Source organism: Ambystoma mexicanum, chromosome 2q (assembly GCF_040938575.1).
Source record: "Ambystoma mexicanum isolate Mex_15411 chromosome 2q, UKY_AmexF1_1, whole genome shotgun sequence".
Taxonomy (NCBI): domain Eukaryota; kingdom Metazoa; phylum Chordata; class Amphibia; order Caudata; family Ambystomatidae; genus Ambystoma; species Ambystoma mexicanum.
In genome coordinates this window covers 1,101,124,210-1,101,139,689 of record NC_090924.1, presented here as the reverse complement: position 1 = coordinate 1,101,139,689, position 15,480 = coordinate 1,101,124,210, and the positions used below count along the sequence as shown (strand labels likewise).

General features: G+C 52.0%; 1 protein-coding gene across 2 annotated transcripts in view; it reads right to left on the bottom strand.

Moving 5' to 3' along the window:
* The window catches only part of VPS50 (VPS50 subunit of EARP/GARPII complex), a 2,190,829-nt gene that overhangs the window by 465,074 nt on the left and 1,710,275 nt on the right, over positions 1-15,480 (bottom strand). The window lies entirely within an intron of this gene.

Sequence of the window (15,480 nt, the reverse complement as noted above, 5' to 3'; positions counted from 1 at the left end):
CACTGACAAGTCCAGAAGGTCCGGGAACCAGATCCGTCTCGGCCACGCCGGTGGGACGAGGATCATCCTGCACCGGGACCTCTTGAGTTGGTTGATGAGTCGGAACGGCAACGGAGGGAACGCATACAGGAACAGGCCGTCCCAGGGGAACGAGAAAGCATCGCCCATGCTCCTAGGCTGGGGAAACCTGCTGACGAACCTCTGGCACTTGAAGTTCGTCGCTTTCGCGAACAGATCGATCTGGGGTTTGCCCCATCGCTGGAAGAGTAGATCCACTTGATCCTGGCGTAATTCCCACTCGTGGCACGAGCGCAGCTCCCTGCTGAGTGAGTCGGCGATGGTGTTTTTTATCCCTGCTAGATGAAAAGGCACCAGAAACATCCCCTGGGCACCGGCCCAATGCCACAGATCCTGGTCTTCCTTGGATAGGGCTGGGGATCTGGTTCCTCCCTGCTTCCGGATGTAGAACATTGTGGTGGTATTGTTGGTGAAGATCCTCACCACCTTGTCCTTGAGGGACGGGAGGAACGACCTGAGGGCCCAGAACACTGCTCGGAGCTCCAGTATGTTGATGTGGAGCAGCCTCTCCTCCGGGAGCCAAAGGCATCTCGCGTGAAGATCTCCGGTGTGCGCTCCCCACCCCTCCAGGGAGGCACCCGTCGTCGCCGTCACCTGGTGTGCTGGGGTCTGCAAGTCTGTGCCCGCCGCGAGATGCGCGCAGGTGCCCCACCACAGGATCGCTTGGCAGAAGACCTTGTTGAGCGAGATCCTGTCCTTGAAGCTGCCCGCCGCTTGCATCCAACGGGCGTCGAGGAACTCCTGTAGGGGACGCATCCGAAGCCTGCACAGGGGCACCAGATAGATGCACGAGGACATAATTCCAAGAAGGGACTTGATGGACCTCACCCTGGCCACGTCCGTGGCCAGCAGACGTTGCACCTTTCCCAGGATGGCCTTCGTCCTTTCCTCCGGCGCCGAGGCCAATCGCACTACTGTGTCGAGCTTGGCTCCCAGAAACAGTGCGATCTGCGACGGGATCAGGTGGGATTTGGGGAAGTTGATGGAGAATCCCAGGTCCGTGAGCAGCCGGACGGTCTTCGCTGTGTGTTCAACGGCGAGTTCCCTTGTCCTTGCTCGGATGTGCCAGTCGTCCAGGTAGGGGTAGACGTGAATCTCCTGCAGGCGCAGCCGTGCCACCACCGGTGCTAGGCACTTTGTAAATACCCTGGGCGCCGACTTCAATCCGAATGGGAGGGCCTTCAACTGGTAGTGCCGTCCTTGGACTACAAACCTTTGGTGACCTTTTAGAATGGGGATGTGAAAGTACGCATCCTCCAAATCCAACGACGATAGGAAGTCGCCTTCCTCCAGTTGGGAGGGTGACCATCAGGAACTTCTGTGCCTTGATATATTTGTTTAGTCGACGCAGGTCCAGGATGGGACGCCATCCTCCTGTCTTCTTTCTGACGAGGAAGTATCTTGAGTATACTTCGGAGCCCCGGAGCCTCCTTGGGACGAGCTCGATGGCTCCTTTCTTGAGCATCGCCCTTACCTCTAACAGCAGTTGAGAGACGTGGTTTTCCTTCCTGGACACGGGAGGAATGCGGGGACACTTCTTTAGAAATACGAGAGTTTTCCTGCGGGCCAGGGCATCCAGCACCCATCGGTCGGTGGAGATGGACTCCCACGCGCTGCCAAACTTCGTCAGCCGGCCTCCCAACGGGGTGCTCCGGTGGGGGCCCGATGCAACGGCCGGTTCAATCTTGCTTGGAAGCGGCCTTGCCGCCTTGGCCTCCCTGGTGACGACAGCGAGACCCACCTGACTTGCCTCGTCCCCTGTAGACTTCTTGCGACGAGAAGCGGGCCGCCTGACGGTATGTCGAGTAGCCGCCACCGAATCCTTTTCCGAAAGGGTGGCCGTCGTTGCTGCAGAACTCCCAAAGCCCAAGCCGTCTCTGTGTCGGTCTTGATGGCCTGCAGTGACTCATCCACTGTCTTTCCAAACAGATTGTTCCTGTCAAAGGGCATGTCCAAAACCTTGGCTTGCACGTCTTGGCGGAAATGTGTCACCTTGAGCCACCCCCGCCGTCGAAGGCGAATGCCGTTGCCCAACTGGCGGAAACCGGTGTCGGCAATGTCCGTGGCTACCGTTATGGCGTGGTCTGACGCCACCTCACCTTCCTCTAGGATCGCCAGGGCCTCTGCCCTCTTGTCATCCGGTAGGAAGTCCAACAGGGGGGCGATCTTGCACCACAACTCCCTGTCATAGCGGGCCACAATAGCTAGGGCGTTGGCCCCCTTAATCGTCGTCGCCGCAGATGAGATGACTCGTCGTCCCATGGCATCGAGTTTCTTTCCCTCGCCGTCTGATGGGGAAGTAGAAGTTGAGGCCGACGCCCCCCCTGCTTTCTTCTTGGCTGCTGCCGAGACGACCAAATCCGGGGCCGGTTGTGCCCCAAGGCACAAGGGGGCAGCCTTGGGGACCCGGTACTTCTTCTCGTACCGGTCACTCTTGGCAGGTGTCGTGGACGGGTTCTTCAAAAGAACAAGTCCCTCGTCCTAGATGTCATCCAGCAACAGCATCGCAAGGACCGTCTTCCTTTTAGCCATGCGCCGTTGGTAGAGGAATCTTTCCTTCTTTTGTTCTTCGGGGAAGAGCTGGAAAAGCTTGGATACCCTGGCAATCATGGCGTGGAAGGCGCCAATTTCATCGGGCGGGGAGGCCCGAGGAGGTGGTGGAGGTGGTGATGGGAGGTTCGTCCCGTCGTCATCACCGTCGTCATCCGTCCCCGTCGTGGCCGTGTCTGTTCCCGTGTCATACCCAGGGATGGGGGAAGGAGAAGGAGACAACGGCTGAGAAGGCTGTGAGGGCTAGAAGGGTGCGGGTGGATGAGCTCTCCTCCTCTTGTTAGGAGGGCTTCCCGACGGGCCCGGTTCCGCTGGGTCGTCCATTGGAGAAGGGGCAATCTCGTCCTTATCACCGTGCATAAGGTTTGGATTGCCATCAAAATGGCCACCGAATTGTCTTGTGGCTCGGGTTGCTCCTCCTCCACGGGAGCCTCGTCTGCACCACCGTCACTTTCTGCATCCTCCTCGTCGGGATTCTTCCTGTGGGACGGGGCCTCCCAAATTTCCTGTTAAGGCCCTCCACGACTTCCCCCAACTCCTCCTCGGAGGCTGTGTCCGTGTCCGTAACGGCCACCGCCCCCCCTCTTTTTCCACCGGGGTATTCACGGGGGTCTTTTCAATGGGCTGAAAAGAGGATTCCCTCTGCGGTGGCAGGGAAACTCTGGGCCCCAAGGTCGCCTTCACTGGGGTGGCCTCCACAGGCTTAGCCAGGGCCGTCGCGACTACCTCGGTAGAGGCCTCGTTGCGACTACCTCGGTAGAGGGTAAATCAAGGCCTTCACCACCTTGGGTGCGCTTGAGGCCTTCACCTTGGGGGGAGGGTCACCGCCTCGCTCCCCCTCGGCTGGTTCCTTCGAGATCGACCGGGGCCTCTCCAGAAGCTTAGCCAGGTTCTCAGACTTTCTCTGCCCCGAGCCAGAGCGTTGGCTCGTGGTTGATGGCGCCGGTGAAAGTGCGCCCTGCCTGGCAGCCGAGGAGCCGACCGTTCGGCGCTCCCGGTGCCTGCAGACTCGCGGTGCTTTGCCTGCTGTTGGACCCCTGTCGCCGGAGCGCCCTCACAGGACTTACAAGACTGCTCGGACTTCGTCTCACCTGCTGGGCTTTTTCCTTCCAGCCAGCTGGCGAGACGGGTCCGACGATCCCTCATAGTCCGATCTGTCATGTTCATGCAAACCGCACAGTCCTTCTCCACGTGCGTTTTGTCTCTGTGAAGGCAGTAGAGGCATCTCGAATGCTCGTCCTCCTTGAACACATTCTGTAATCCGCATCCAGAGCAGTTCCTAAACAGCTTGGATCCGGGTGTCAAGCTTCCTTTCTCCTGGGCCATGTCCACGAGGTAGGCCTCAGAAACTTCCGGAACCCTCCGAGAAGCGTAACTCGATGAAAACTTTGCCCTTGAGGGGCGTAGAAAATTCCGAAACGGGTCCCCGTTGATCGGAAGTAGAAACAGTGGAGCTTGAGGCTCGATTGACCGAAAAAAATGAGATAAATCTCTTGAAAAAACGCAAAATGCAGTAAAAGCTCGAGAGCTAAAGCACGAGGACTCCCAACACTTGAACGTGTGGTAAAAATCTGAGGATGGCTGCCAGGGGCGGGGCTTAGGAAGAGGGCAGTCATTGGCTGGGGCAGTATGACCCAGAGACCATTGATTGGTTACTACTAAGAAAGACAGATCAGAAACGAAACTGATACTGATTTTTTCTTTACCGAGAATTCCCAGCCTGACGACGGGGAATATATTCATGAGCATGTGAATACATGCCAGACCCCATGCTGGAGAACCTCAGCTTCTATCCCACTGGGGAAGGAGTCTGAGGAGAAGGATACCCCTGTAATCTATTCTTCCTCATAGGAGGAGAAGGCCAGATTAGCAGAGTGGACCTCCAAGGTTTTGACCTTACATCTGGGATCCCCCTTCACATGGTCAGTTGCTCCACAAGCAAAACAAGATCCACTGGGTCTGTTTACATAGGGAGGCTTACTATAACCAGAATTCTGTTTTGGAGGCTGACCTCCTCTATCCTGTGAGTTCTCTTGTGTTTTATTTTTTCTTTTGTGGCCCTTATGGGAGGAAGTTTTATCAGTTTCTCCACCCTCCTTATCTTTGGACTTTTTCCCCTCCTCCTGCTTACCAGGATGAGTCGTGTCCTTATGGGACACTCTATGTGACACTCACAGGTCTGCTGCTATTGCTAGTTTCTTAGGATCTATCTCCTTTGAATCTGCTAAGAGCTGCTTAAGCTCAGGGGAAGAAGAAGCAAAAATGTGTTCAAGCATGACAAGACATATCATACCTTCAAAAGTAGAGAATTTATAACCTTCAACCCAGCCAGTCAAGTTCTTTAAGGATTCAGTTACATAAGATACGCAAGTACCACCTTCTTTCTTTTTGTACTCTCTGAATATTTTTAAGTATTGGTCAGGAGTCCTTCCAAACTTTAAGATGAGAGTTTGCTTCAACATTGCAAAATCTGCTCTCTCAGCTTTTGACATTTCCATAATTGTATCAATTTTATCAGCATTGTCAACTTGTTGAACTTCACAGGCATACTCGCATGCATTCAGCCAGTCCATAATGTCAATCCTTTCCTCATACACACTGAGCAGATCTTTAGGAAACCTTGGATGAGAGGAGGCCCCAGACCCATGTCCAGGACCCTTCGATCCATTGGCAACCTGAAGCTTGGCCAGTTCCAACTGCTGATCCCTGTCTTTCTGTTTTTCTGCCTGGTCTATTTTCAGTTTGGTCATGTTGAATTCAAGCTCCTTCTGCCTAAACAGCAGTTCTTGCTTCTTGAATTCAAGCATGGCCTCACCTTCAGTACTGGCAGAGGAAACACTAGACATTAAATCCTCCAAATCTTCATGGATCCCACGGACAAGTGCAGTGACAGAGCTGTCAGTTCCGCCAGTGGGATCAGCCCAACCTCCTTCTGTATTGTCCACAGGAGCTATGACACTAAGCTGAGCTTCTTGCCAGTCCATGATTCTTTGGATCATTTCCATTTTTGTGCCTTGAGCAGAGACACCTCTCTCAGCACACATCTTTCTCAATGTTTCAGATTTAGAAGGATTTAAAGTTAACAAGGTACGTGTTTCCATACTGTTTGATAGGACTATGGCCTTTTTCAGTTATACTACAACAATTCACTGTGTGTCCTGGTAGGAATAACTTGAAATGCCTTCACTAGTATGCAACACTGGATACCTCCAGTCCTATCCCACCGCTGTACACCAATTTGTTAAGAAGGATTTCTGAACTCTATCCAGGAGGGGCAGAGGTTCAGAAGGCCAACCTAGTTTCTTGGAACAGGGTAACCTCTGGACAAGCCAGACCAATCAGGGTAGCTATCGCAGGCGGTAAAGACTAAGTCTCAGGAGGGGTGAGGTTGACTGAAGGACCTCAATGAGCACACAGAGCAAGGACACTTACAAATTACTCCAGACAGGTGTTATATTAAAAATATAGACACATTTATTACAAGGCCTTTGTAACACAGACTATAGCAGAGAATCAAAGTACAACTAAGTAAACCAATACATCACACTCAATACAATATATATACAAGACCAGGGGGGTCTAAAGGGGTGACTGCACGAAATATGTTGACAACCTGGAGGAGGAGAAAACAGGCAGCGAAGTTAATCTTCTAGACCCAATTCAACATCAGATATTCACCTAACTAAGAGGCAGTCCAAGCCCTAAGAAGAGTGGAGCCTTGTGCTCAATAGTACATGTATGCCAACGCACACGGTTGTTCCAATGGGCAAAATAGGGTCTCTTCAGGGGGCTCTAGCAGCTCGGGAAGGTGGGTAAGGCGATGAAGAATAAGTTCCCACTATTTAAGAAGGGCCTCCACTTGAAGACAGAGGCAGTTCAAGAGTTCGGGATGGAGTCGCTATTTCGCAATAGCAGTAGATAGGAGAAAGGCCCCCCAGGGGTCACTTGTGCGTAAAGTTGGGCTCTGGCGCTAGGGGGCACCGGTTGGGGGTAAAGGTTACTCACCGGTCCCTGAGGCAAGGAGACTCAAACTTCGGCAGGTTAGTCCAATTCGGTTGCCGGTTTGACGGCGGCAAAAAGGACGTCTCGGCACCTTTTAGTTCCTGAGTCCCAGCGAGGATTCCCAAACGGGACAGTGGCAATTTCTCCGCTCCGGGTGGATGAGTCGCCCCAGTTCCACTGCAGCAAGCTTCAGGGGCAAGAGGGTCACAAATGCAGCAGACTTGCAAAGGACGTTGCCGCAGCAGGTCAACACGGTAACCGCGTTTACTCCGGTCCGGACGCACTCGTTTCACTTCAGACCTGGGAATGCCAAGTGTACGAAATTCGGTGTGAGGGTGCTGTGGACACAGAGCTAGCAGTATACACTAAGTTTCGAGGGCCTCCTCGAAACGACGGCAGAGACAGAGCAAAGGTCCTGCGTAAGCTGGTCAGCCCACTGTTTGGCCCAGGGACACTTCCGAGAAAGCTTACTTGCAGGTTTTGGTGAAGGTGCCGAGAATAGTTGGTCCCACTATTCCAATGGGTCGAAGCGTCTTCGCAGACCTTCTAGGATGACCAGATGCAGAGGGGTCCCACGGGACGACAGCGGGCTAAGGGGGCTAAACCTTCCAGCGGGTCGCCAGCGATTCCTCGACTCAGCTTCGTAGTTGCAGGATACTTGGATCCTATCCTTTGTTCAGTGAGAACTCAGGAGATCGACATGGTAGTGGTGTTTCCAGCCTCCTCTTATCCAAAGTTCCCTTTGCGCCAAAACAGAGAGATCTGCTAATAAACAATCACTCCATACATGGACCAATCATAGACCACGGTGGTCTCAGGCATTCAGGACACTCCAGACTCTCTGGCACCCAGGATGTGTATTGGGACCAGACATCCCAGCCCACATCCTGGAGGCACACACACAAGGCATGCAGAAGCCCGCGAAAGCATTGGGATTCACAGGAAATTGCATGACCAAATAAGGACTGGCCCGGGTCGACTCGACCTGGGGAAGGGAAGGGGCAAGATGGCCAAAGGACAGGACAAAGAACCTCGTTGCATGGCCATTTTGGAGCCAGGCCACCTATTCGTGCCAAATGCGGTTAATGTGGTTAAAATGGCAGGAAAGGGTTCAAAATAATGCAAAACGAAGGCTGCCACCAGTCCTGTCCATGACACATCTGCACAGTTAATGTGCTGTATGGTAAGATACATTGCACACTTGTTACATGCTGCACAAAAGTTGCAACATGAGAAAAGGACTAAGGGAAACAAAGTCTCCCCGTACTGACTGTCTAAAGTGAGCAAACGCCCAGAGGAGTACAGCTGAAGTCTGTGCTTCTCTGGCAAAGTCAGTCAGTGGCATCTAAACAGCAGCAAAAAGGTTTGGGGGTTGACACATTGAGGGAAAATTACATACACATATGAAATCTTTCCTAACACTGGGCAGGGGGTGATGGGAGATCCATCCCTTTGTCACCACCATTGTCATCCATCCCAGTAGTCACTGTCTCTGTTCCCGTCTCATCCCTCGGTGGAGGGGATGGAGGTGAATGATGGAAGGGAGGGGGAGGATGGATTCGCCTCCGCTTGTTCGGTGGGATCCCCGACGGTGCAGGCGCCACTGGATCGTTCGCTGGGGGTAAGGGCAACCTTGTCCTTATCTCTGTACACAGGGTCTGCAAAGCCATCAAGATTGCACCTGAATTGTCCTGTGGCGGGTTGCAACGGGAGCGACGGCTGGGGTACGGGTTCCTCCGTTTCCTCCAAAGGTCGGGGCCCCTCGACGGCTCCACCATTGCTCTCCATGTCCGCCTTGTTGGGATCCCTTGCATAGGACCGGACTTCCTCGAACTTCTTGTCCAGGATCTTTTTGACGCCAGCCAGCTCATCCTCGGTGGTATCTGTGTCCGTTATAGCTAACGTGCCCCCCCTCTTTCTCATCACAGGGTTTCACGTGGGTCTTCTCGATAGGCTGGAAAGATGATTCCCTCATGGGTGGCAGGGAAACTCTAGGCCCGGATGTTGTCTCCACTGGGGTAGCCTCCACAGGCTTCACCAGGGCCACCACGACTCCTTCGATCGAGGCCTTCGCCGGGGGAATCAGGGCCTTCACAACCTTGGACGCATCTGAGGCCTTCATCTTAGGGGGGAGGGTCACCGCCTCACCCCCCCCTTGGCTTTCTCCGTCAGGATCGACCAGGGCTTCTCCCGAAGCTTACCCGGGTTCTCCGACTTCCTTTTCCCCGAGCCAGAGCGTTGGCTCGTGGATGATGGTGTCAGTGACATTGCGCCCTGCCTGGCAGTCGAGGAGCCCGAATCAACGGTGCTCCCGGTGCCGGCGGACTCGCAGTGCTTTGCCTTTTGTTGGGCCCCTGTTGCCGGAGCGTCCTCAAAGGTCTTAGAAGACCGCTCTGACTTTTTCTTCTGAGCAGCTGCTGGGCTCTTCCCCTCCAGCCAGTTGGTGAGCCGAATACGACGGTCCTTCATTGTCCAGGCAGACATGTTCTTACAGAACTCTCAGTCCTCCTCAACGTGCGACTTGTCGGTGTGAAGGCAGTGGAGGCACCGGGAGTGCTCATCTTCCTTGAAGACATTCTGTAGTCCACATCCTGGCCAGTTCCTGAACAGTTTGGATCCAGTAGGTGTCAAATCTCCTTTGTCCTGGGCCATGTCCGAATCGGAGTAGGCCTCAAAGGTCTTCTGTCTTCTGGAATCCTTGAAGAAGTGTAATTCGACGAAAATCCGCCCTTGAGGGGTGTAAAAAATTCCAAATTGGGTCCCCGTTGATCAGAAGAAGAATCAGTGGAGCTTGAGGCTCGAACAGACCAAAAAAATAAGAGTAAACTCTTTTAAAAAACGCAAAACGCAGTAAAAGCTCGAGAGCTACAGCACGAGGACTCCCAACACTTGAACGTGCAGTAAAAATCTGAAGATGGCTGCCATAGGAGGGGCTTAGGTAGAGGGCAGTCATTGGCTCAGGGCAGTATGACCCAGAGACCATTGATTGGTTATTAGTAGAAAGACAGTTCAGAAACAAAACAAACTGATTTTTTCTTTACCGACGATTCCCAGCCTGATGACGGGGAATAGGGAATATTCATGAGCATTTGAATTCATGCCAGACCCCATGCTGGAGAATCACAATTATTCTTCCAATGGAATACTTTTGTCAAGATAACACATCAACTGTCTGTTGTAACGTTCCAGTTTGTCAGGAAGATACAGTTTGCAGGTTCTTTCCACAACAGTTGTTTTACCATAACCACATGTCTTCAAAGCCACAGTTTCTTTCCTTCTATACTCGCATGACAGGATTAACTACAACTGGTTCCTTTCCTGGTGTAGGCAGCTGCCAGGAAGGAACACTCCTACTACCACAATTGGTTTCTTTTGTTAGTGCCGATATGTGTTCCAAGGTTCTCAACACCAGTATTCCATGTGAGGAAGGTTGACAAATGATTGCCTATCTTTAAAGTCTCTTGACTGTTGGCAGTATGGGTTACAGATTTTCCCAAACTGGTGTCTCAGAAAAGAAGAACTGCACCCGTGTTGTTGCCCTTTTGTATACTTGTTATATTATCTTGGCTGTTGGCAAAGTGAGTTACCGATTTCCACAAGTTGACATCTTAGAAAAGAAGAATTGCGCGCTTTTTGCATTTGAATTCTGCTTGCTCTGTATTCGAAATGATCTGGTATTAGTGCATGTCCTGCTCGGAGCGCCCAGGGTTAACAGTTTTGGTAGGCCAACTCACTAGTTTCTCTCGGCAGCTCTACGTCACTCCTTGCTGCTGCAGTGGACCTTCTGCAGATTGGCAGTCCAGTTGATAGCTCTCCTGTAGCTGCCACCACCTGCACAGCCCTTCCTTGGAACCCCACCAGCTCTGTCGAGTCTCTGCACCCTCCAGCAGCACTGAGTGACTTGCATTGAGTCGAGAGCAGGTCTCCCATACAGCAGCCCTTTTCCCTGCTTCGGACCACGACACTGCTTCCTGCTGCACGTACTCTGCAAAACCGCACTCCTTCTCATCCCACGTGGGCGTCTGCTGGCGCTCAAACTCCTGCTTCAGCTCCAAACGCTTCTGTCTCTCTCCTGACTGCTTCTGCCTCTGCTACTCCTTCACACAGGTGTGTGCTTATGCTCAGGTTTAAATGTCCCGCACAAGTGTCCCGCTCAGGTGCCTTGACTTCAAACAACTGGACCAGACAGTCCTTTCTATAGTACCTTTGATCCTCATTAATTCTCTGTCCCTCTTCCTCATCCCAGTACCACAGGCATTATGGATCTTGAAGTCCACAGTGGTTGTGGCTTTAGTTCTGATGGATTTGTGCATTGAATATAATCAAAGCTGGGAGATGGTATGTGAATGTTATATGATTTAGTATTGGGTTTGGGACTTTTACCCAAGGTAGAATCATGATTACTAAAGGAGGTCACATTTGAATAATGAATTCCTGAAGTATAAAACATATTCTGTTTCTGTGACTTTTAATAGAATGTTATGATATGATATGGCATTTATAACGTGCCTATACGCAAGTGTTTCAAGGCGCGACGAGGCAAGGGAGGGGAGACATAGGGGGGGCAAAACAATGATCTTACTAGGCATAGTGGCATTGAGATAGTGCAAGTGAGAGGGAGAGGGGAGGGGAAAGGTGCTGCCAAGTGCAAGGCATGGGATCAACAACAAGAAGTGCAGCCAACAGGTAGCTAGTGCGAGTGAAAGGTGCAGACAGCAAGTGTCTAATAAGTGCAAGAAAGGGGACTGTAGGGTTACAGATACACACCACAAGTGCAAGGGATGCCAGGAGGCAGAGCGGTTGTGCCACTGGACGGGCAGATACCTGGCCCGAATTCAAAGGTTGGCCAGGCCACCAGTGCATTATCAGGCAAGGGATCAGCAGGGGAGAGGAAGAGAGCAGGCAGAAGAAAAGAGGACGGTCTTGAGGTGCTTCCGGAACCAGAGATGGTTCTGCTCAAGTTTATATGTACAAATACATTCACTCGTTATGGTTCAAACCCTAACATCAACTTCACTTCATCATCAGTATTTTTATTTTTATTTTTTTACTAGCTGCATAATTCCCACTGTTCAAATCCAACAGAATCTTATTGAGGAAGTCTATTACCGCACAGACTAGCATAAAGTTCAGGCCAGACAAAATACCTAGCCATCACATTTCCAAATCATTGTTTTTTGGTGCATATTTCGCCAAAAACAGACTTCGCTGTGATCTCAACTCCAAACATTCTATGGCCAGATGTTTAACTGATTCAACTGCGTTTGCACAAAAATGACATTGATTGTTTTGAATCTCGGGATGATGTCGGATACACAGCATTTCTTTCGTCTGATAGTGGTTTAAGCGCAAGCGCAAGAACTGGCCATGATGGAATCTGCTAGGAAATGCCATCAAATAGTTTGCTGTCATGTTCACACCTCTGGACTCCTGGCCCAAATTTAACATGGTGGTATAGTTGAACAAGTTACTCTCTTACCTGGTAACGTTCTTTCGATGGGATGGTCCGACGACGTATTCCATATCTATGACAGTAATCCCCACAGCTGTGCTGCTTTGGAAAATGTTCTGCGTCTGCGTCCTGCGTTGATGACGTCGATGCGCCGTCCTCGAGGACCTCTTCCAACGGCCAACGTCACCCGATGTAATAAGTAGGACGCACGACACCCGTAGTCTCAGTTGTAGTTTTTTTCCCAGAACGTGTGCCCCCAGTCATCTGCCAGTCTGACACACAAAGCCTTGCGGAAAAGTAAGCTGCAATCGCATAAGAAATTCTGTAGCGGGGAAGGTAGGGAGGGAGCGATATGTAATACGTCGTCGGACATCCCATCGAAAGAACGTTACCAGGTAAGAGAGTAACTTGTTCTTCGAGGGGATTGGGTCCTCCAACGTATTCCATATCTATGACAGACTCCCAAAGCAGTACCAATGCAAGGAGGTGGGAAAAGAATTTAGAAAACAGAAATTTAGCATGCCCAATCAAATTGCGCAGTAAAGGACCGCCTTGCCAAAGGCCAGATCCTGACCCCGGATGGAATCGAGGGAATAGTGACGTGCAAAAGTATGTACCGAAGCCCAGGTGGCTGCATCACAGATGTTGCGAATAGGAACACCCCTCTGCAGGGCAGTAGAGGCAGCCATACCCCTGGTAGAATGGGCCCGTAAGCCGACCGGTGGGTCCTTACCCGCCAAGCGGTAACACTCAGAGATAGCCAAAATAATCCAGCGAGACAAAGTCTGTTTCGTCAGAGCCTGTCCCAAACGCTTTCCAGCGTAACCAATAAAGAGCTGATCGTCCACTCTGACCCGGGACATGCGTGAAATATAAAAGCTTAACGCTCTCCTAGGATCAAGCCTATGGAGCCGCTCCTCTTCCTTACCAGGATGTGGAGGAGGATAAAATGCCGGAAGAACAACCTTCTGGCCTAAATGAAATTCCGACACCACCTTCGGAAGAAAAGAAGGACAAACTCTAAGGACAACCCTGTCTTTATGAAACACAGTGAAGGGTGGCTTAACTGAAAGTGCCTGTAACTCACTCACTCTGCGAGCGGAAGTGACTGCAACTAAAAATACAGTTTTCAGAGTCTCAAAGGGCATGAATACAAAGGCTCAAACGGAGCACCCATCAGAAACTTGAGAACAAGGTTCAAATCCCAACCTGGCACCTGGAAAGGTGACGGAGGGAATACATTAGTGAGCCCTTTCAGAAACTGAGAAATTAAAGGAATTTTAAAATAAGAACACTCTTCAGACGAGCGCTTAAATATGGACAGCACCGTCAGATAACTTAAATGGTACCCACTTGAAGGCCCCTGTGGGCCAAAGAAAGCAAAAAAGACAGAACCATGGGAATGTCACATGCAAAAGGATCCACATTTTGAATCCTGCACCAGTCGCAGAACTTTCTCCAACAGCAACGGTGCAGGGACTTAGTTGCGGGCCTTCTGGCCGAAAGCAACACCTCCATCACATCTTCAGGGAGGTCCCAATCCTTATACCTCAACCTTTCAGAAACCAAGCGTGAAGGTTGAGGGACCTGACCTCTGGATGGAGAACCTGACCCCCCTCCCGTGAAAGCAGATCGTCTCAGTAGGGAAGACGACGTGGAGGGCAGATCGACAAGTCGAGAAGGTCCGGCTACCACGTCCTCCGGGCCCACGCCGGAGCAATGAGGATAATCCGGGAACCAAACCTCCGTAACCTCTGCAGTACTTGCGGGATGAGGGGGACTGGAGGAAACGCGTACAGCAGTGGGAATGACCACTCCACCACGAACGCGTCTCCTAAGGCTCCGTTTGGAGGAAATCCCCGCAAGCAGAACCTCTTGCACTTCCGGTTGACACTGGAGGCGAAGAGATCCACTTGAGGGGTCCCCCAAAGGGCAAAGATCTCCAGGAGAATCTCCTGAGCCAACTCCCAGTCGTGAGAGATCACGCTCTGCCTGCTCAGAGCGTCTGCCGTCTCGTTTACGTCTCCTGCCAGATGAACTGCCGAGATCGAAACTTCCTGCTGGATTGCCCAGAACCAGAGCTGCATCACCTCCCTGCACAGAAGAAGTGACCCTGCCCCCTCCTTTTTGTTGAGGTAGTGCATGGCCCTGTGTTGTCCGTCAGGATCAGGACATTCTTTCCTTGCACAGACTGCAGAAAAGCCTTCAGGGCTAGCCTGACGGCCCTCAGCTCCAACAGATTGATATGGAGTCTGGACTCCGACGGAGACCAACGACCGCTGACTGTCAACTCGTTGGCATGAGCTCACCATCCCGTGAGGGATGCGTACGACACGATCGTCACCTCCGGCCAGGGCAGCCAAAATGGAGCCCCCCTCATCAGATTGCCTTCGTCGGCCCACCACAGAAGGTCCCGGGCGACCGAAGACGGCACCTGAACTGGGTCCAACATCCTGCCGGAGGACTGAGACCACTGGAGCTTGAGTGCCCACTGCAAAGATCTCATCCGCAACCTGGCCTCTGGCACCAGAAGAATGCAGGATGCCATGAGGCCGAGCAGTCTTAAGAACTCAATGCTGGGAGAGTCTGGGCAAGTTGAAACTTGTGCACCATCTGCTGAATGTGATGAGCCCACACCTGGGGAGGAAAACACTGCCGCAGGGACGTGTCGAGCACTGCTCCGATGTACTGGAGCCTCTGAGTTGGTGTCAAATGGGACTTCTTTAAGTTGAGCGAGAAGCCCAGCTTGTGGAGGGAGTGGCAGGTGACGGACAGATGATCCAGGACTTGCTCGGGAGAGAGCGCCCTGATCAACCAATCGTCCAGGTAGGGGTAGACGTGAATCCCCCCTTTCCTGAGGTGCGCTGCCACCACTACCATGAGCTTGGTGAAGACCCTTGGGGCGGAGGTCAATCTGAACAGCAGGACCCGAAACTGAAAGTGCGAGTCGCCAACCGCAAACCTCAGGTACTTCTTGTGCTTCGGATGGATCGGCACATGAAAATAAGCATCCTTGAGGTCGAGAGACACCAACCAGTCCTGAAGTTGAAGGGCCTGGAGGACTTGAGAAAGAGTAACCATCTTAAACTTGTCCTTCCTGAGGAGTTTGTTCAAACCGCGCAAGTCCATGATGGGTCTCAATCCCCTGTCTTTCTTGGAAATCAAAAAATAAAGGGAATACCATCCCTTGTTCCTCTCCACTACAGGCACCAGTTCTATGGAGCCTTTGTCCAGCAGGGATTGAATTTCCTGCGCAAGGAGCGGATCCGGACTCTTCAAAGAGAGATTCCCCGGTGGATTGTCTTGAGGCCTCTGCCGGAAAGGAAGACAGTAGCCGTGGGTTATGATCTCCAGAACCCACACATCTGATGTAATGGCGCGCCACTCTGCAAGATGCT